Source organism: Schistocerca americana, chromosome 1 (assembly GCF_021461395.2).
Source record: "Schistocerca americana isolate TAMUIC-IGC-003095 chromosome 1, iqSchAmer2.1, whole genome shotgun sequence".
Taxonomy (NCBI): Eukaryota; Metazoa; Arthropoda; class Insecta; order Orthoptera; family Acrididae; genus Schistocerca; species Schistocerca americana.
Window position 1 is genome coordinate 1,232,697,983 of NC_060119.1, and position 20,817 is coordinate 1,232,718,799.

Here is a 20,817-nt window from a genome sequence, read left to right on the forward strand (position 1 = left end):
CCGCGATCGACTCTGGGCACTATGCTGCAGATATTAAGCTCAGCTTGCACTCCGCGTGCGATGCTGGTTGTCTTCACCAAATCAGCCAGCCGCCGGAAGGAACCAAGGATGGCCTCAGAACCCAAGCGGCAGGCGTCATTCGTTCCGACATGTGCTACTATCTGCAGCCGGTCACACCCAGTGCGTTCAATAGCTGCCGGAAGGGCCTCCTCCACATTACGGACGAGACCCCCCGGCAAGCACACCGAGTGCACACTGGCATTCTTCCCCGACCTACCCGCTATTTTCCTGAGGGGCTCCATAACCCGCCTAACGTTGGAGCTCCCTATAACTAATAGGCCCGCCCTCTGTGACTGTCGGGACCTTGCCGGAGAATCGGCCACTGGCCCAACAGGCGAGGCATTCTGTGGTGGCTCGGAAACGATGTCATCACCACTAGGAAGCACCCCGTACCTGTTGGAAAGGGGTAAGGCAGCTGCCACGCGGCCAGATCCCACCTTCGCCTTTCGGCCAGGCACGCGCGAGCCCACCACTGTCCGCCATTCACCCTGGAGTGTTGGCTGACCGGTAAGATGCTCACTGCCGGAAGACGCAGCGACATCAGGGGTTCCATGTGATTCCAAGGCCACCGAAGTAGGCATAGGTCTCACCACAGTTGCCCCAACGCCACTACGAGCCGACGCCTGCGCCTCGAGCTCGATGAGCCTAACAGACAAAGCCTCCACCTGCCCCCGAAGAGTGGCCAATTCTCCTTGCGTCCGCTCACAACAACCACAGTCCCTTTGGCAATACTGATGCCAAAGTTGACAAGGAACAGAGGACGCCATTTTCCATAGCTTATAGATATGCAGCTATAGAAAGAGCTGTTGCCGAAAGAGATCTACACCTGTATCTATAACGACACTCTGCAAAATCGTGGTGAAAATCATGGCTAAATGGCTCTGAGCACTATGGGACTTCACTTTTAAGGTCATCAGTCCCCTAGAACTTAGAACTACTTAAACCTAACTAACATAAGGACATCACACACATCCATGCCCGAGGCAGGATTCGAATCTGCGACCGTAGCGGTCGCGCGGTTCCTGATTGTAGCGCCGTTAACCGCTTGGCCACCCCGGCCGGCGTGAAAATCATGACAGAGGGTACGTCCCATTGTACTAGTTATTAGGGCTTTTCCCCGTTTCATTTACGTAAGGAGAGCGGGAAGACTGACTGTTTAAATGCCTCTGTGACCGCTCCAATTATTCTATATTTATCCTCACGATACCAAGTGCCTTGTAATAATTTTCTAGAGTTATCACTTACAGTTGGTTCTAGAAGCTTTCTAAGTACGTTATCACGTAATAGTTTGCGTCTATCTTGAAGCGTCTACCGGTTCTATCAGCCTCATTGTGGCAATCACGTGTGGGTCAAACAAAAATTTGAGTATCCTTTCTGCCCTGCTTTGTATCCGTTCAGTGTCTCCTTTTAGTCCAGTTTGGTACGTGCCCTACACACTTAAGTAATATTCGAGGACAGTTCACACGAGACATTTTAATGATCAGCGTAGAAAAAGTATTTCAGTGAGTGTAACATTTTCGACATATGGTGTAATAGGTTCAAGCTATTTCATGGAGGGAAAGTTTCATCTCTTTCAAATACGTTAACATAGCTCTGAACCTAATTAAAAACAAGTACCTACTTTTGACATGTTTAGACATTATAGAGATCTATACCACACATCAGTTTTAGAAATTTCACTGGATTTTTGTAGGAGATAATGACTTCAAAGCGTATTTCTGTGTCCGCGGAGAGTGGAGCGCTTTTGCAGCTGTCTGAAGACAGAACTATTTACGACAACGTCTGACTTTGGCCCTTAAAAATAAGATCTCAACTAATTCAAATCAGATTCTAAGCTACCTGTCACAATTGACTCTCATTAACTCCATTTACACAGCAAGAAAAAAGTACACTTTACAAATCGTAAACTGAAATAATTTTTTTGCCAACTGTGTATTTGATCAGGTGACCTTGGCGTCCGCTCTTAGTCTTGTTTTCACAAAGTGAGAAGAACAAAATCTGTTCCAAGGTCTTACAAGAAGAACTGACAATTTTCGGTTGTTGCAAGTACTGACTGAGTTGCGCTGCTGTCTCGAACCAGATTATTAACTACTACATCGGACATAATACAGAAAAGTGCGTCGTACTGTAAATGTAAAAATGCTTAAGCCTCTGTTTACAACAATCTTCCGTGACACACGTCATAGTTTGTGCTAAACAGCAAAACGTTGCCGCATTCCGGTTGGTTTTCTGCAGCAAGACAACCATCCACATGGATATCCTTTTTTTGTATCTGTTGTGCAGAATGGCTCCTAAGCTGTGTATCTATAAGGAATTGTAACAACTAAACTATTCTGTTTCACAATTATACAGTGTTATATGTACTTTTACAATCTTCTTATTCATAAGCAATTGCTTTCGTGCAGTTAATATTCTGTAATTGACGAAAGGAGGAAACATGAAAATACAGCAAATGAAACAGGCTAAAGGGAATACAGGCGCCTAAAAATCTGGAACAGGAAATGTAAAATGGCTAACCAAGAATGGCTACAAGACAAACGCAGAGCTGTAGAAACATGTATGACTACGGGAAAGATAGATGCCGCCTATAGAAAAATTAAAAGAGAGCAAAGAAGGGAGAGCTGATAGGTGAAAGGAATGTATAAAAGGTCTGCATAAGGAAAGCATCATGGACAATATTGGGGAAAGAGGTAATAGGTGAAGCCGAGAAATATAGAGAGGGTCTGTATAAAGAAAGCAAACATGGACAATATGGCAGGAAGAGGAGATAGATAAAGATAAGATACGGGACGTGATACTGCGAGAAGAGTATGAAAAAGCACCACAAGGCCTAAGTGAAAACAAGGCCTCTGTTGGGAGTAACATTCCTGTAGAGTTGTTGACTTCGATTCGTGCGCATGATATATGAGACGGGGAAAATATCGTAAGACTTCAAGCAGAATGTAGTAACTGCAATTCCAAAGAAAGTTAGGGCTGAATGTTGTCAATAATTCCGGACCTTCATTTTCATGGCTGCGAGCTAGTGGTACGTGGACGAAACAAGTTCCTTGTCGGATACAAAAAGATAAGAAAGGGTATTAATAAAGGTAAGTTGACTGCACACTAATGATTTTATTGCGACTGGCTGAAATCTTTCTTTTACGACTTCTAAGTTTTTGTCTGAAAATAGTAGTGTCGTAACAAATTAAAACAAATTAAATGATGAAGACGGCATTTTTCACTTAAAAAGATAATACAGCGACAACGACATCATGACAGTTATGTAGACGGTTAGAAAGGATGAGGTAAGGATGTGGAAGCGTACTGCTGAAGGCCATAATCCATGAAAAGGTCTACGAGAAGAGTGGATTCAAATAGCAGCAACTGCTGCTGCTGGTGGTTATTACAATGATGATATCGAGGAGAAAATTTATAACCACGTCAATTTTTATTAGACCGTGAGTGTTTGGTACAATATATAAATAAGTTTTTTAGAGGCTGCTACCTCTCATAGGCTGCTTTTATTTATTGTGAATTGTAGCGGCACCTATGAAACTAGTGCATAAATGAAGAGAACATATTTTGAAGATAAAATCTTGTGGTTTGTATGGCCAAGTTCTTTATTTTTATTATAGAGAGAATATTGGTGGAAATGCTGCTGTTAAAAAGCTTTTCATGATATATTATATAAACACGATCAGTTCCAGACTGTACGTTATACACTGTCGACTCACATTAATGTGAACTCTGTCAAAGCCTTAATAACTACCTTTTGTAGAACGAAACGTGTAAGAACAGAGCCAATAAGGTTCTGAAAGGTACTGGGAAAGACATCGAGCCGTGACGACTCTACTGCCGTGCCCAAATGCGCTAAATTACTCCATTGAGGATCCGTGACACGAACAGTCCAGTCGACATTTTCCTACGGATTCTGGAATGGGTTTAAATAGTGAGGGTTTCGTGGCCGGTGGAGTACGGTAAACTTATCATGGTGCTCTTCTAATAACGTACGTATACTGTGAGCTGTATGACACATTGCTTTGTTCTGCTGACAGCTGTCATTGTGCCAAGGAAAGAAACCTGCTGCCGACCGCGGTGGCCGAGCGATTCTGGGAGCTTCAGCTGGGATCCGCACTGCTGCTACAGTCGCATGTTCGAATTCTGTCTCGGGCATGGATGTGTGTGATGTCCCTAGGTTAGTTATATTCAAGTAGTTCTAAGTCTAGCGGACTGATGACCTCAGATGTTAAGTCCCATAGTGCTTAGAGCCATTTGAACCATTTGAAAAAAAAAAAAAAACTTCTTGTGTAGATGGACATGGTTCTCAAGGAAAGATGCATATATATGTTGATACACTGTGCGTTCCACAACGACGAAAACACCCGGAGAATACCACAAAAACATTCCCCAGACCATAACGCCCCATCCCCTGGCCTGGACCCTTCCCAATGTTGCAGGATGTTTGCTTTCAGTCATTTCAGGCGATACACGCCAATGGCCATCCGTCGGATGCAGTACAAAACAACGTACAGTTGTGGTACTGGGGTACAAACTCCAGCCTTCGTCGCCAATGAACAGTAGTTAGCTCGGGTGCACGATCCAAACGCCTGCTGCGGAGGCTCTCACACACCAGCATTCGCTGGCCGGTTTTTTAGGAGATACATTTGGTAGCCTCTTGGTTCATCTGGGCGGTCAGCTCCTCAACATTTGCACGTCTGTCCACCGTACAAGCCTCTGCAACTGTCAGCCGTTCCTGTCATCTACAGCCCGAAGTAAAGAACAGTTGCCTCGACGCCTGTTTTGGATAGCACCATTTCTCCATGCACGGTATACTTTAACCACAGCGGTACCCGAACAGTTTACAGACTTTGCCGTTTCGGAAATTCATCCACTCTTGAGGTGACAGCCAATGATCGTGCCCTTTTGGACATTATAAAAGCGCCCGTTTCCACATCAGGACAGCTGTACTGTTGTCCGTGTCCCCCTGAAACACTTACAATGGTTGAACGAAAAGTAATGCCTCCACTTTTGTTAATTGGGTTTGGTTGGGAATATTTTAATAAACCAAACGCAGAAATAATCCTTATAATGTGATCTTTAATTACCAATATTCACTTTTCCAAATAATCACCAGCCAACTGGATGAAATTCTGCCAACGATGAACAAGTTTTCTGAAGCCTCCACGGAAGAAGTCAACAGTCCGTTTCCGCAACCTCAGTCTCACACTTCTCTCAACGTCTTCATCAGAAGCACAGTGAAGTCCTCGCAGATCGTCTTTCATTATCGGGAACATATGGAAGTCAGACGGTGGTAAATCTGGACTGTATGGAGGATGCCGTGCGGTGGTGAGATTCGAATGGGTCTGAGCACTATGGGACTTAACTTCTGAGGTCATCAGTCCCCTAGAACTTAGAACTACTTAAACCTAACTAACCTGAGGACATCACACACATCCATACCGGAGGCAGGATTGGAACCTGCGACCGTAGTGGTCGCGCGGTTCCAGACTGTAGCGCCTAGAACCCCTCGGCCACTCCGGCCGGCCGGTGAGAGTCAGTCTATGAAGTTCTGCCGTGGTGGCACATGAAGTGTGTGGTTTGGCGTCGTCGAGCTGAGGGCTGCGTCTTGAATTACTTTTTCTGGGACATATTGCATAGACTGACGTTTCGTCTCTGGGTCATAGTGGTGTACCCACGTTTCGTCGCTTGTCACAATTGAATGGAGAAAGGCGTCACCTTCTCTCGTTGCTCGAAAGGAGTTCCTGGCAAATTTCAAGCCTGTGCGCTTCCATTTCAGGAGTCGGCATCCGGGGTACCCATCGTGCACAGATCTTCCGATGGCAAAGTAAAGCAATAGTATGACCCACACGTTCTTGTGAAATGCCGATTGTGCTTGCAATTTCTCTCTGAGTGATACGACGATCATCCTGAATCGATCTTCAACATTATGCTAGTGAAACTCGGTAGTTGTTGTCACAAGAGATCCAACTCTTTGTTTGCCACGCAGGGCCGGCCGCGGTGATCTCGCGGTTCTAGGCGCTCAGTTCGGAGCCGCGCGACTGCTACGGTCGCAGATTCGGACCTGCCTCGGGCATGGATGTGTGTGATGTCCTTAGGTTGGTTAGGTTTAATTAGTTCTAAGTTCTGGGGGACTGATGACCACAGATGTTAAGTCCCATAGTGCTCAGAGCCGTTTTTGCCACGCAGGTCAGATGTTCCCGCCTCAGATGTTCCCGTCCCAACGTCTTTAAACGTACTCGCCCAACGACGCACTGTACTGACATCAACACAATCGCCATAAACTGCTTTCATTTCAGGATGAATCTCCTTTGGGGTGACACCTTCTGCTGTCAAGAATTCAATGATTGCGCGTTGCTTAAATCGCATTGACCGACCGTGTGCGCAGGGTTCCATACTTCACACTGTAACAACACAACCGTTCAATGCTAAGGCTTCCCGCCAACTGGAGCTGTAGAGAAGAGGCTACGGAACAAGCCAGTACCTGCCGCATACCAGTGCTGCCAACTATTGAAGAGTTACGTAGATGAAGGCATTACTTTTCAGTCAACCCTTGTAACATACCCTAATGCTGCCACGTGCCTTTTATGAATGCTAATTGCACGTTCACGTCAAACAAAAGTGGTCATATTTATGTGACTGAACCGTGTATAAGGTAGCCTATTTCTGACATGGAATCACTGCCAACAAATCTCACTGCTCACTGTGAAATCACTGTGAGATTTTCAGTCTCTTTCTTCAACGCTATAGTTGCAATATTTGTCATTCTTTGTTATGGAGACTGCTTGTCTGTTTGTTCGTAACAAGAGCGTTCTCTAGTGGCGTTATACTGTACGCGACCTGCTATCGTTCCCATGTCGCAGTCTCGTGACTCGAAGCACCAACGGATTCAAATACCGATCACAGTGCACGAAAACTTGTTAACGTGCTGTTTATAGCTTGCCTCAAGGTACATAGTAATAACAGTTTTCGCAGTGAGTACGTGTACTGCCGTATAACGAGTCGTATTGTGCAGGTAAATTTGGACGTGACATCTGTTGTCCACCAAAACCATAACTTGCCTCTGGTGCGATGCTGCTTTGTTTCGCTGAATAATCTGCTGTCGGACGTGCTGCAAACGCTTTATCCGTTCCACCGAATAGAGCGCCACACCCATTAAGTAAATTATGCTTGCAGATATATCCTGTTAGCCAGACGTGCACTAATTTGATTTTAATTGAGCTAGTCAGCAGAATATATTCATCGATACATTCCTAATTCATACGTCTATAGCAACTGCTCATGCTCATCAGAATGTAGTTTTCATTCTGCGTTTTCCATATTATCGAGCAATCAACGTTTCATTTATTTTGATTATATAAGTATGCATTATAAACTTGGCAATGTTAGAAACTTCAGGATCATTCTCAAAGCTAACCAGACATCACCACTAATGAACGTTCTTAATAATTTTGTTTATTATTGACATTCCAATATACTAGGTCTTCAACTTGGCTTCCACCGTTATTTCTCGACGTTCGGGGCTTTATTGTGAAAAACTTACAAAAAAAAAATATATGATTCATAGCATTGCCCATCGCTGGCCACTACATTCTCCCAGCTTTCAGATAGCATACGAATCCCGTGACGGAAGAACTGGGTGTCTTTTGTGGGGATCTATGAATCGATTCAATTTTGCACTTGTTCATATGATCGGAAGTGCTGGTCAGCCAGACTGTATGCCACTGACCGAAAAAGGTGGTACTCAGAGAGAGCAACGTATGGAGAATACGGCGGGAGAGATAGGACTTCTCATTTCAACGTTTCCATGTATATTTTGACAGGTTTTGCGACATGGGGTCGAGCACTGACCTGCTGCAAAATTACCTTTACGTGTCTTTCGCTGTATTGTGGCCGTTCGTGTTTCAGTGCTGGGCTCGAACGCATCAATTGCTTTCGATAATGATGTCCTGTGACTGTCTTCGTCTGTTTCAGTAGCTACGAAAACGTTATGTCTTCCACCGCCATGCCTATCTTCGACATCAGAATCACTGTTCTTAAGGGGTAGAAAACATTCTCTGCACGTTCTTCCAGTAATAGTTCCCTCACCATTGGTCTTACCCAGCATTTTAAGAGCCACAGCCGCAGATTTCTTCATGTTAAAGCAGAAGATTAAAACTTAACGCAAATGGCGAGAAATGGGTACGTAAGCTGACGTACTTAATCGAGAAAAACCTTATGATGCAATCACGAATGGACTAATATTTTGAAGGCATTATGTTTGCAGATGCGTAAGCTTATTGTATTACACCTGCGACCAAACACCTGAACCTCACTTGCCGCTACTGCCGTCTATTGCAAAACAGGCCGGCCGCGGTGGTCTAGCGGTTCTAGGCGCGCAGTCCGGAACCGCGCGACTGCTACGGTCGCAAGTTCGAATCCCGCCTCGGGCATGGATGTGTGTGATGTCCTTAGGCTAGTTAGGTTTAAGTAGTTCTAAGTTCTAGGGGACTGATGACCACAGATGTTAAGTCCCATTGTGCTCAGAGCCATTTGAACCATTTTTTTGCAAAACAGTGGAAGCAAAGCTGTAGACGTAATACACAACACATCAGCTTCACAGGTATACACCATCGAAAAAAATTAGTTCACCCGGACAGACGATGTCGATTTTGATTCGATGATGGCCTACGCCATCTGGGGGATAGTAGATGTACTGATAAATGTTTCAACGTCGTCTGCCAACAAATGGGGTAGTGGAATTGATACCAAAACGCCATCTGTGCATACCCGTTAAAAGGGAATGCTCAGACCCAGAAGGCGCAGTGTGATGCAAACACGTGAAGCAGGCAGGCAACCATGCCAGGAAGACGCACTCGTGCTTCCTACAGCCAACTGTTCCTCATGGAACAAATTCTGTAGCAAAGAGGACAGTCTGCAAGTCTGTCTCAGTTAGTTTCCAACCCCGCCCAGCTATCACGTCCATTGACTGTTGTAAAGCCATTATGGATTCTTAACAATTTCTAGATAACATTTCACTCTCTGTATTTTACACCTCATAAATTCAGAGCTAAAAGGGGTATGTCTATCAACATTGTCATAAGCTGCTTGAAAATGTACAGTGCAATAAACGTGTGCTTGCCCTTCTGCAATCTCTCTTCTGCGACAGGTCTTATGGTCGCATATCATTCCCTTTCCAAGAAGGGTCATAGAACAAATGTAAATTATTAAAGACCTATATTGTGATGTCAAAGTGTTGTATAATTGTGGGATACGTTTTATATGCCTACATTATGACCTTTTTGGAAAACGAAAGGCAGTTCTCTAAAAAGCAACACACATACACGCATCCATCAGAGATCGTGTGATATTCCACTCATTCTGTTCACCCATGAGACGAAGGTGATCGGTATGATCCTATATTCCTTGGTTCCTCTCCGCCCCGATAGGTGAATGGTTCGCTTATCTCTTTCATGAGGTACCTAAATCCCACCTCGACTTCTGGACCTATTTACGAACAGCCCATGCAGCTCTCGAAAACACGCCACGTTTCCGAACATTACTTGCTAACTATCTTCGAGCGGTCTTTGTTAGACCTCCACTGAGTTGGGGGGGGGGGGGGGGGGGGCTGGCTCAGAGTCCACCTACCCATCCTCTCCCGGCGGTGTCTGAGTTTATGCCGCCTATGATCGATTCTACCTCTGACCTCCGCGGATGGGAGAGCGCGTCACAGATTGCGCGGATTTTATTTGTTTTTTCTTTTCCTTTATCTTATCTTTTTCTTTAACCAGCATTTATATTTTTTTCTCTGTCGCCGATGCATGTTCCACATAATTTCATGATAATAGTGAATATTACAAAAACACAATGCAGATAAATAAACACCAACAACGCCTTCCACTTCTGTTGATTCCTGTGTCTCCCACTTCCCTAAGCACCACAGACTTGGTGGTGGTGAGGGGGACGCTGTGGCCAGGCCTCGGGTTTCGACCCCTGCCCGCTTTTCCCCCCAGAGACCCCACCGGTCCACTATCCAAAAATAAGAAAAAATAAAGAGAAATAAAAAAATTGGATAAGGCAAAAAAAATGGTCAGCGTCCCGGACTGCCGTCCTAAGGGGCCCGGGTTCGATTCCCGGCTCGGTCAAGGATTTTCTCCGCTCAGGGACTGGGTGTTTGGTTGTCTTCATCATCATTTCATCCCCACGCGGCACGCAGGTCGCCCAATGCGGCGTCGAAGGTAATGAGACCTGCACCAAGGCGGCCGGACCTGCCCCGGAAGGGGCCTTCCGGCCAATGACGCCAAACGCTCATTTCCATTTTTTTTTTTTTTTGTCCTAGGTTCCTGGAAAGATTTCGGTAAAGTCGCATGATATAGTTTAGATACGATATACATTTTGAGTCGGTAACGTCGAAGCTTAGTGAGCCTGTTAGTCGACGAAGCTGTGGTCTGTAAGAAGCTTACAGGACACTGTATCCAAACATGAAAGACCTGCACAGATTCAGTACCCGGTGAAGAGTTTTGCAATTAACCTTGAACGGAGGTATATCTAACGTATTATACTTGAACTGTCAGAGTGATGCATTGCCAGTCCATTTAAAAAACAAACAACTAGAAAAAATTGTCATACAGCTGAAGATTTGTACAGTCGAAATGCAAGGTGTACTGACTGAAATAAGTAAGAGCTATTTTACTTCATCAGGGTGTTGGAAACATAACTAACATACATTCTGTATTAAAAACGTTGCAGTTCAATATTATAATGTTAACTGGATGTAATTTTGTAACAATATGTAGCAAAAAATCGGTTGTAGAAACAATAATTTAGTTTGATAAACTTGACTTATCGGTTATGTTTTCTGTGCGATTTTTTGTAAGTATCTCAAGCAGATTGCTGGATGAAATCACTACGATTGTAAAAAGTCATCACCCATTTACCTTCCCTTGTGGCATAATATCCAGTTTTTCTTTATTAAATTTTTGTAACATTTCTTAGACCTTTTCTTTATTTTCTTGTTGGCTCTTTATACGATTCAAGAAAATTTGCAATTCTCTTTGAAGGTATCTGCGTTTCAAAATTCATTTCTTCAAAGTGGTTGCCAAAGTGGTCAAACGGTGATCAATAATTTGCTCTTTAAATTGAGAAATATATGTGTTGTTACCCAATCGTTGATTTATTTACCACATACGTATGAGGAAAATCCGACATATTAATTATACACTCCTGGAAATGGAAAAAAGAACACACTGACACCGGTGTGTCAGACCCACCATACTTGCTCCGGACACTGTGAGAGGGCTGTACAAGCAATGATCACACGCACGGCACAGCGGACACACCAGGAACCGCGGTGTTGGCCGTCGAATGGCGCCAGCTGCGCAGCATTTGTGCACCGCCGCCGTCAGTGTCAGCCAGTTTTCCGTGGCATACGGAGCTCCATCGCAGTCTTTAACACTGGTAGCATGCCGCGACAGCGTGGACGTGAACCGTATGTGCAGTTGACGGACTTTGAGCGAGGGCGTATAGTGGGCATGCGGGAGGCCGGGTGGACGTACCGCCGAATTGCTCAACACGTGGGGCGTGAGGTCTCCACAGTACATCGATGTTGTCGCCAGTGGTCGGCGGAAGGTGCACGTGCCCGTCGACCTGGGACCGGACCGCAGCGACGCACGGATGCACGCCAAGACCGTAGGATCCTACGCAGTGCCGTAGGGGACCGCACCGCCACTTCCCAGCAAATTAGGGACACTGTTGCTCCTGGGGTATCGGCGAGGACCATTCGCAACCGTCTCCATGAAGCTGGGCTACGGTCCCGCACACCGTTAGGCCGTCTTCCGCTCACGCCCCAACATCGTGCAGCCCGCCTCCAGTGGTGTCGCGACAGGCGTGAATGGAGGGACAAATGGAGACGTGTCGTCTTCAGCGATGAGAGTCGCTTCTGCCTTGGTGCCAATGATGGTCGTATGCGTGTTTGGCGCCGTGCAGGTGAGCGCCACAATCAGGACTGCATACGACCGAGGCACACAGGGCCAACACCCGGCATCATGGTGTGGGGAGCGATCTCCTACACTGGCCGTACACCACTGGTGATCGTCGAGGGGACACTGAATAGTGCACGGTACATCCAAACCGTCATCGAACCCATCGTTCTACCATTCCTAGACCGACAAGGGAACTTGCTGTTCCAACAGGACAATGCACGTCCGCATGTATCCCGTGCCACCCAACGTGCTCTAGAAGGTGTAAGTCAACTACACTGGCCAGCAAGATCTCCGGATCTGTCCCCCATTGAGCATGTTTGGGACTGGATGAAGCGTCGTCTCACGCGGTCTGCACGTCCAGCACGAACGCTGGTCCAACTGAGGCGCCAGGTGGAAATGGCATGGCAAGCCGTTCCACAGGACTACATCCAGCATCTCTACGATCGTCTCCATGGGAGAATAGCAGCCTGCATTGCTGCGAAAGGTGGATATACACTGTACTAGTGCCGACATTGTGCATGCTCTGTTGCCTGTGTCTATGTGCCTGTGGTTCTGTCAGTGTGATCATGTGATGTATCTGACCCCAGGAATGTGTCAATAAAGTTTCCCCTTCTTGGGACAATGAATTCACGGTGTTCTTATTTCAATTTCCAGGAGTGTATAATAATTTTTCTGTACCATTTAGCGGTCTAACACAAACAAATATAGTAGGAATGTTGTTTATCGGATAAATCGACACCCTTTTGTGTGTCATTATAAAACAACAATCAGGAATCAGTTCACATCTTTTCCCGTGAATAATTTTACACGTAAGGTTCCCGCACGCAGTCAGCATACGAACCGGTCACTTGCCACTCCATCTAAAAAATTCAATTCCGCTACGATTTTCAAACATCATAAAGTCATCCAGTTGGTGGTTTTGTTTTGCTCGTGAAGGGAGACATATTTTTGTCTTTTGGCAGACTACAAATGAATGAGTTTTTTGCAAAACATCTTCGTCCATAGGGACACTCGTGTAACACTGTCTATAAATGACACGCGGCCCTCAAGTGACAATCCATTTACTGATTTCATTACTACGTTAAGCGAATGTGTTTTGTCAGGTGTCGTTCCACTTTTCCGGCATAAACGGTTGTATTGTAAGTCTAACCTTTGGGAAGACACAATTTATATACTTTTATATCACAGTTATGGCACCTGGCTGAAGTATATTGGTGAAAACTGAAATGTCCTCTCCATAGAACAAAACTTGCGACGATAACAATGTTTTCTCCAGGGTCCACAGCGCTTTCAAAGGATCAACGATTGCTTGTACAATATTTCGAATTTCGTTCAATCGATATTCAGATTTAGCTCTGGTCTAAAAAATGTCAAATTTTCAATGTGGATAAAAGCTACCACGTGTCAGAAATTTTGTGTGTATGTGTGTGTTCTTTAGATCGACGTAGTCTAATTTCTGATAACTACCCTACACCTGTGATAAAGTAAGACAATGAAAGTATTCATTTGTCCTCTAGCAACAGGCTGTCAGGGCTGTTGGTGTCTCTTGCAGCTAGGTAAATAGCTTTTACACTTTAGAGCGTATTTATTTGTTTCTTCAATTATCATTCCTAATAGGTAATCAGTGATGAATAAATTGAATAATGGAGGATGGTTATTTCAGTCAACACTGTCAATCATAGAGTCCTCTTCTTGCGAATATTCATTTACTACTGGACTTCTTCTTCTCTTCCTTCTGTGACTTTTCTGCACCATCGCATTCTAGGTTCCATCTCCTTTTGTTTTGCCAGTACTCTTCTTTCTCGGCTGTCCTGTATCGCACTTCTCAACCAATCGTTCTAATGCAGCCGGGGTCTTCCTCTTTCTCCGTGTAGTGGGGGTCCCAGAGACATATTCTACGAGGCCTTCTTTCCTCTGGCATTCTTCTAAGATATCCATAACACGTTAGGTGTATGTTTTCGGTTGTATCCACAATATCCTTGGTAACACCTATCTGTTATAGTAGCACTACATTTCTTATTTTGTCTCTTCTTGTTATCTCACAATATCGTATCCCAATCTCCATTTCCATTGCCTTTAAGAGGGATAGGACGTCAAACGGGCCGACCTGGAGTTACAAATAAATTCATGAAACTTTGTCAGCACGACCAGGAAGGATTCAGGGTTTAGGCTCATAGCAGTGGAACTTAAAAAACATAAAGTAAAATTTTTTCATGTGAAATTTCATCATTTTTTCACTTACTATTGGCTGCATTTGTTGCTATAGATACACATTCCTTCATAAGTAAGAGAGGTTCTTATATGAAACTGGAGAATTTATTTAATTTATGAAAAAATGAACGAGCTGTTATATTTTAAACTTCATGTTTCGAAAAAACTCAAATTTTATTGTTAATTGCCTTAATTTTTACCACAGTTTTTAATAGATTTGAAAAATTATAGACTTTTGCATTAAGGAGTTTGTGTTTAGTAAGCATACCAAGTCTGAATGTAATAGGGTATTTATTTTGGACGTTACGTGTACCTAAGTACAGAAATTTGAGTTTTGCGGAAAGTGGTCATTAAAGTTTCTGCTTGTATTTGGCATTCTTTTAGAACTGTCCAGCACCATAATCAGATTCTTTTTTATTTTATAAATCAGTTTTCTCCCTTTTCACATTCCTATGATGCACTGTTCATGATTTTATCACCTTCAAAAGTGATTTATCTGCTTTCACTACACGCTCTCTGTCTACTGCATACAACGCTTTGATGCAGGTCGCTCCAGGCGTAATTCCCATTTTCTCCAAAACATATTTCCTGCCTTGCGTACCATCATTAAAACATGGAACTGCATCATAAACACCAATAGCGAGAGCATGTCTCCCCACAAAAATGGTGTTTGGCAATCTTTCCCATACACATTGGTTAACACTTTCATTTGGGTTTTGGGTACCGCCATGAAGACATTTCTTCAATAAGTTTTCATTTTGATGTTCCCTGAATACAAAATATAAACATTCGAATCCTAAGAGCGAAATACACTTACGTATGACAGAAGAATGCTGAGCAAAGGGGTGTGGCGCTGCATCTCGTTATACTTAAGACCAAATAAGGTGCTTTATAATGTCTCAAATATATACATGTTTTATACATCAAACTATTCAGGAATATGTGCGCTACCAAATAGACATATTTTTTTATAAATCGAACTTTTTAAATTTTTTACGCCCTACCCACCTTATTTCTTCTGAATGACGATGGAGATTTCCCACTATTCATACAAATCAATGCCCTCAACTATAGTTCCGTATGTCCTCCTAGCCAATTTTTTTTTTTTATTTTTTTTTTTACGTAGCTCCTTAATTGCCGCCTTTCCCTTTTCCATTCTGTGTTTTATTTCTTCGTTGCGTGCATCATTCTACGAAATGGTTGTCCTTAAATATCAGTTACGCTTTACTATAGATCCATCACCCGCAACGAGATACCTTCCAGTGCCCCTGTGAACCAAATATTCACTCTTTATTAAATTCGTTTTCATTCCCCATTGCTCATATACTTCATTAAGCTTTATTAAAATGTAATTAATTCACATTCTCTTCTTCCTCGACGAGAATTAATTAAGAGTCGGTGAAATTAAGGGCGAACACGGAGTCGTTACCTGTTTTAATTCTGTATTTACGCTTCCTTTTCTAGTTTTTCAGAGCTTCATTCAAAAATACTTTAAAGAGGGTAGGCGTTATGCAGCACCATCGCCTCCATTCTCTGCTAAACTTGAATTTCTGTGATAGTATCTTCTCAACTTTAACATAAGTATTATATGAATACAGCCTCGTAATGGCTTGTACCTAACATTTATGATTGTTTCGGTTATTCTTTACTTCCCAAGTCCTAGAATGTGACACGCTGTCATAGACCTTACGCCTTATAAACACATAAACACACATCTGTGTCTCCAAGTTAAGTGCCATACTCTTATTAGTCACCCATCTAATGTTTCAGATATTGTCAGTACAAAACCTTTGCCATCTACATACTGCTCTCCAGAAGCTCCGCAATCTACGCAAGTGGAATAGCATTCTTTCCCCATAGCTTAATAAATTGTAGAGTGTAGCATCTCTGTAAGCTGATTCTATGTACAGTCATGGATCTGTTTGTATTGAAAAAAAATTCCATATCTTAAGACAGTTCTGTACACACCCGACTTAATAGCTGTGTGGCTTAGAGATCCGCTTCTGGGTCGGGGATATGCGCTGACCCAAGATCGAGTCCACCCGGCCAGTTGCATGTGGTTTTTAGGCGGTTTATCACATCTTACCAGGTGAATACCGAGCCGGTATCCAAGTACCGCCTTAGTTACACGATTCGCTAAGGTTTAGAAAACTTTCGCACCCAAACAGTTGAGGTACATACAGGGTGTTACAAAAAGGTACGGCCAAACTTACAGGAAACATTCCTCACACACAAATAAAGAAAAAATGTTATGCGGACATGTGTCCGCAAACGCTTAATTTCCATGTTAGAGCTCATTTTAGTTTCGTCAGTATGTGCTGTACTTCCTCGATTCAACGCCATGATTTCATACGGGATACTCTACCTGTGCTGCTAGAACATGTGCCTTTACAAGTACGACACAACATGTGGTTCATGCACGATGGAGCTCCTGCACATTTCAGTCGAAGTGGTCGTACGCTTCTCAACAACAGATTCGGTGATTGATGGATTGGTAGAGGCGGACCCATTCCATTGCCTCCACGCTCTCCTGACCTCAACCCTCTTGACTTTCATTTATGGGGACATTTGAAAGCTCTTGTCTACGCAACCCCGGTACCAAATGTAGAGACTCTTCGTGCTCGTATTGTGGACGGCTGTGATACAATACGCCATTCTCCAGGGCTGCATCAGCGCATCAGGGATTCCATGCGACGGAGGGTGGATGTACGTATCCTCGCTAACGGAGGACATTTTGAACATTTCCTGTAACAAAGTGTTTGAAGTCACGCTGGTACGTTCTGTTGCTGTGTGTTTCCATTCCATGATTAATGTGATTTGAAGAGAAGTAATAAAATGAGCTCTAATATGGAAAGTAAGCGTTTCCGGACACATGTCCACATAACATATTTTCTTTCTTTGTGTATGAGGAATATTCCTTAAAGTTTGGCCGTACCTTTTTGTAACACCCTGTATATTCTGTCCCAGGCGATAAAGGGGTGGAGACGGAGAGGGCATCCGGCTGCCCCTTAAACTAACCATGCCGATCCATTCTTAACAATGTCGATTTGCGTCGATCCAGAACAAAGGTAAAAATAGAAGAAGAAGTACATTGTACTTTTCACATATTTCTACCAGTCTCTCTACGTTATCATTCACAATGTCCTTCAAAATTTTCGCTACATCCTTGCTAACATTCTCCTTACTCACTCGCAGAAATAAAACTCTTTCCTACCGATAGTGCCATTTAGGAGGTTTGTCAGATCATTAAAGAAATTATTCTCAATGGCAGAAGCATTCTATGTTGGTGCATATGCTGCACTGATTACTACATCGTATCTTTTTAGCTTCATATTTGCACGCATCAGACATTAATTATACAGTTTCATTTGTTAATGTATTTTCCACTTTTTATGTACCGTAACAAATATTCACTTATTTGTTCAACAATCTTTGTTCACTCCACTGTAAATATGAACAGATTCATCTATTTCCACTGCTCCTTTATCTTTATTTTTTGTTTCAAATAATGCTATCACGTCAATCTTTTTCCGATGGATTTATTTGAATACTTCGGTTTTCTTAGTTGTGATGTTCTAGATGGATGTACAAAAATTAATATACCTTTCTCGTTGCTGGGGCCACTCCGCTTAATTCCGATCTGTTTCTGAGGATTTATTGTTGAATCCCCCCTTTTTCTTTCAGGCTGAAATTTTCCGAGTGATTGAAACCAGACCCTACCGCAACGTCCCAATCCCCAAGCTGGAGGACCAGGTAATATTTAATCAACGTCTCCTTTCTTTATATTGACTGTCGTTCTGGACTTAAAGAGCTCTGTTCACCCTGCGTTTTAATCAAACTTCCATATAGGTTTTACGTCCTCTAAACCATAAGACTGCAGAGCCTCTCAGCTTTATTGAACGTTCCCGTGAGAACCTTTTCAGGGCCGCTTCCGCTGTGTCCAATGTCGCCGCCGTTGGAGGTGGAAAAGAAAAGTGAAAGATACTCTCGGGCCTCGAAAGCTAATACTGTTGGGATCGTAAAAAAAAAGGAAGAAAGAGAGAGTCTGATAGAGAAAAAAAACAGAAGAAGGCTGACACAAGTAAGTGGAAGTAATGTCAGACTTAGCAAATGGCCTTCTGGTTTCCGCCCCAGTACTCTCAAGGTGAGAGATACCTATGGGAGACTTGTTTTGCTTTTCTACTGCCATTCCCTACCTTCATAACTTTCGTCTTACAATGAATCAGACTCGGAATCTTCTCCCCCCGTGTTAGATTCGTCCACGTCATTAACTAATAATTCACCTTCATTCCAAGCATGAATAAAATCCTCGCCGGAAGAGGTTGAGAGCATCCTTGGTCTTTTCTTTTTTCTGCTACTGTTTACACATTCGTAAGAGGCAACACTTTCTTCCATATCCACGTTATCGGTTATTTAAATGAGCAAAAATTAAAAACGAAAAATTCCAACCATCTTTCTAGTTACACATACTGTAAAAATTTACTGTCCGGATGAACAAACGGCTCGAGTTACGTATAGCTTCCTAAATGAAGTTGTAACAGTAAATAGACTAGTTGTTAAAGATGAGCTAGGCGGAGATCGAAGAAAGTCACTTGATGGTTCATTACAAGTCGGTATGAATATAATTTAACGATAATTACAAATACATTATATACACTAGGTTTTGACGTTCCATCAAAATGTTTATTCATTGACAATACCTGGAAACACTTCGAACCGGTCCATTAAAAAATATAGTACATAATTTGTGATTAATTTGTTATTTTTATTTTATGTTGTATCTCGTGTTTTGTTTCTTTTTTTTGTGGTCTTACACAACTTTCAAAATAAAACGTCAGTATATTAAAATAATATTCTATGGCGGGAAACAGGAAAAAGCAGCACCGTCAGATGAAGTAAGACATGAACGCCCCACAGCGAGAAAGACAATAACAGCGGCTGCGTGAAAGTGTTAATGGAGTTATTGAAAGTCCGATGCAGAGAATCGTACTACTTACTCCACACACGCCTCATGGAATGACCACAATGAGAAAATCGGAGAAATTGGATTTAATCGTTCTTCTCACACACCAGTAGTGATTGGAACATGGGTGACTTTATAGAGACATCGAACACTCTACGCCAAACACCATAAGATTCCTTACGGAGTAATAGATGTAAATATCAGTATTGCTTCACGTAGTCCTATGTTTCTCCGCAATTTATCTTCCCTTGGTCGGCTTCTACCTGTTGTTATATCTCTGTACAGACAATTCGTGTTAATAATTTACATACATGACTTATTAACCTGATGACTCGGTAATACTGAGATCTCTCTGTTACTGCCCCTTTGGAAATGGGATTATTACATTCGTCTTTAGTTCCGAGGGTATTTCTTTTTTCTCGTTCATATTGGTGGTAACTCTCAAGTATCTTAATGACAATTCTGAGAGATAGTCAGGTACTTCAGGCGCATTACTGGTATTAGTTTTCCCATAAAGTTAGAGATATGTGTTACATGTCTTGTCAAGCACTGGCTCGTATTCCTGACTTCTTCACAGAAGAACCCACAATAAGCAAACTATTTGTGACCACTTCGTTCATCCGACGTATCTGTCTGTGATTTTTGTCTACAGGTACGTTTAAAATGCTAAGGTCACGAATATAAGCATAAAACGGTAGACTGTCTGAAGGAAAACACACGCCGGAGCATTGATACAATCGATGATATAGTTGCGCGTCATGTAAGTTTGAATATGATGCCATTCGCGCACAATTGTACGGAAGTGCAAGGCCGTTTTTACTGTTGTTGTTGATGTCGTTGTTGTAGACTTCAGCCCGAAGACTGGTTTGATGAATCTCTCCAAACTAGTCTATGCTGTGCAAACATTTACATCTATGCAGCCGACATCTACATACATATTCTGCAAGACATCGTAAGGAGTATGGCGGAGGGTCGTTTTATTACTGCTATTAATTTCCTTCCCTGCTCCGCTTGCAAATGGACCGAGTAAAAAACAACTGTCTACATGCTGCCTTAAGAAACCTGGTTTATCTTGTTTTCGTGATACTCAGCTAGATCCTTCCACAGTCTTTCGCAAATGCCAGTTTTTTTTTTTTTTAACTTTCCCTCCAGGGATTGCCATTTGAGTTCGTGGAGTATTTCTGTGCCAACGGCCTTGCCACAGTGGTAACACCGGTTCCCGTCAGATCACCGAAGTTAAGCGCTGTCGGGCTGGGCTAGCACTTGGATGGGTGACCGTCCGGTCTGCCGAGCGCTCTTGGCAAGCGTGGTGCACTCAGCCCTCGTGAGGCAAACTGAGGAGCTACTTGATTGAGAAGTAGCGGCTGACATACGGCCGGGTGAGCGGTATGCTGACCACGTGCCCCTCCATATCCGCTTCAAGTGACGCCTGAGGGCTGAGGATGACACGGCGACCGGTCGGTACCGTTGGGCCTTCCGAGGCCTGTTCGGACGGAGTTTAGTACTTCTGTAATCCTTGTGCACTGAACAAAGCCACCGGTAACAAATTTAGCAGCATGTGCCTCCACTACTTCAGTGTCTTTCAGTTATTCAAAGCTGTTTCGGATGTAAAAAATTCGAACAGCG

At 43.3% G+C, this 20,817-nt stretch overlaps 1 pseudogene; it reads left to right on the top strand.

Moving 5' to 3' along the window:
* The first annotated feature begins 20,376 nt into the window (after nt 1-20,376).
* LOC124558531 lies at nt 20,377-20,494 on the top strand (annotated as a pseudogene).
* The last annotated feature ends 323 nt before the right edge of the window (nt 20,495-20,817 follow it).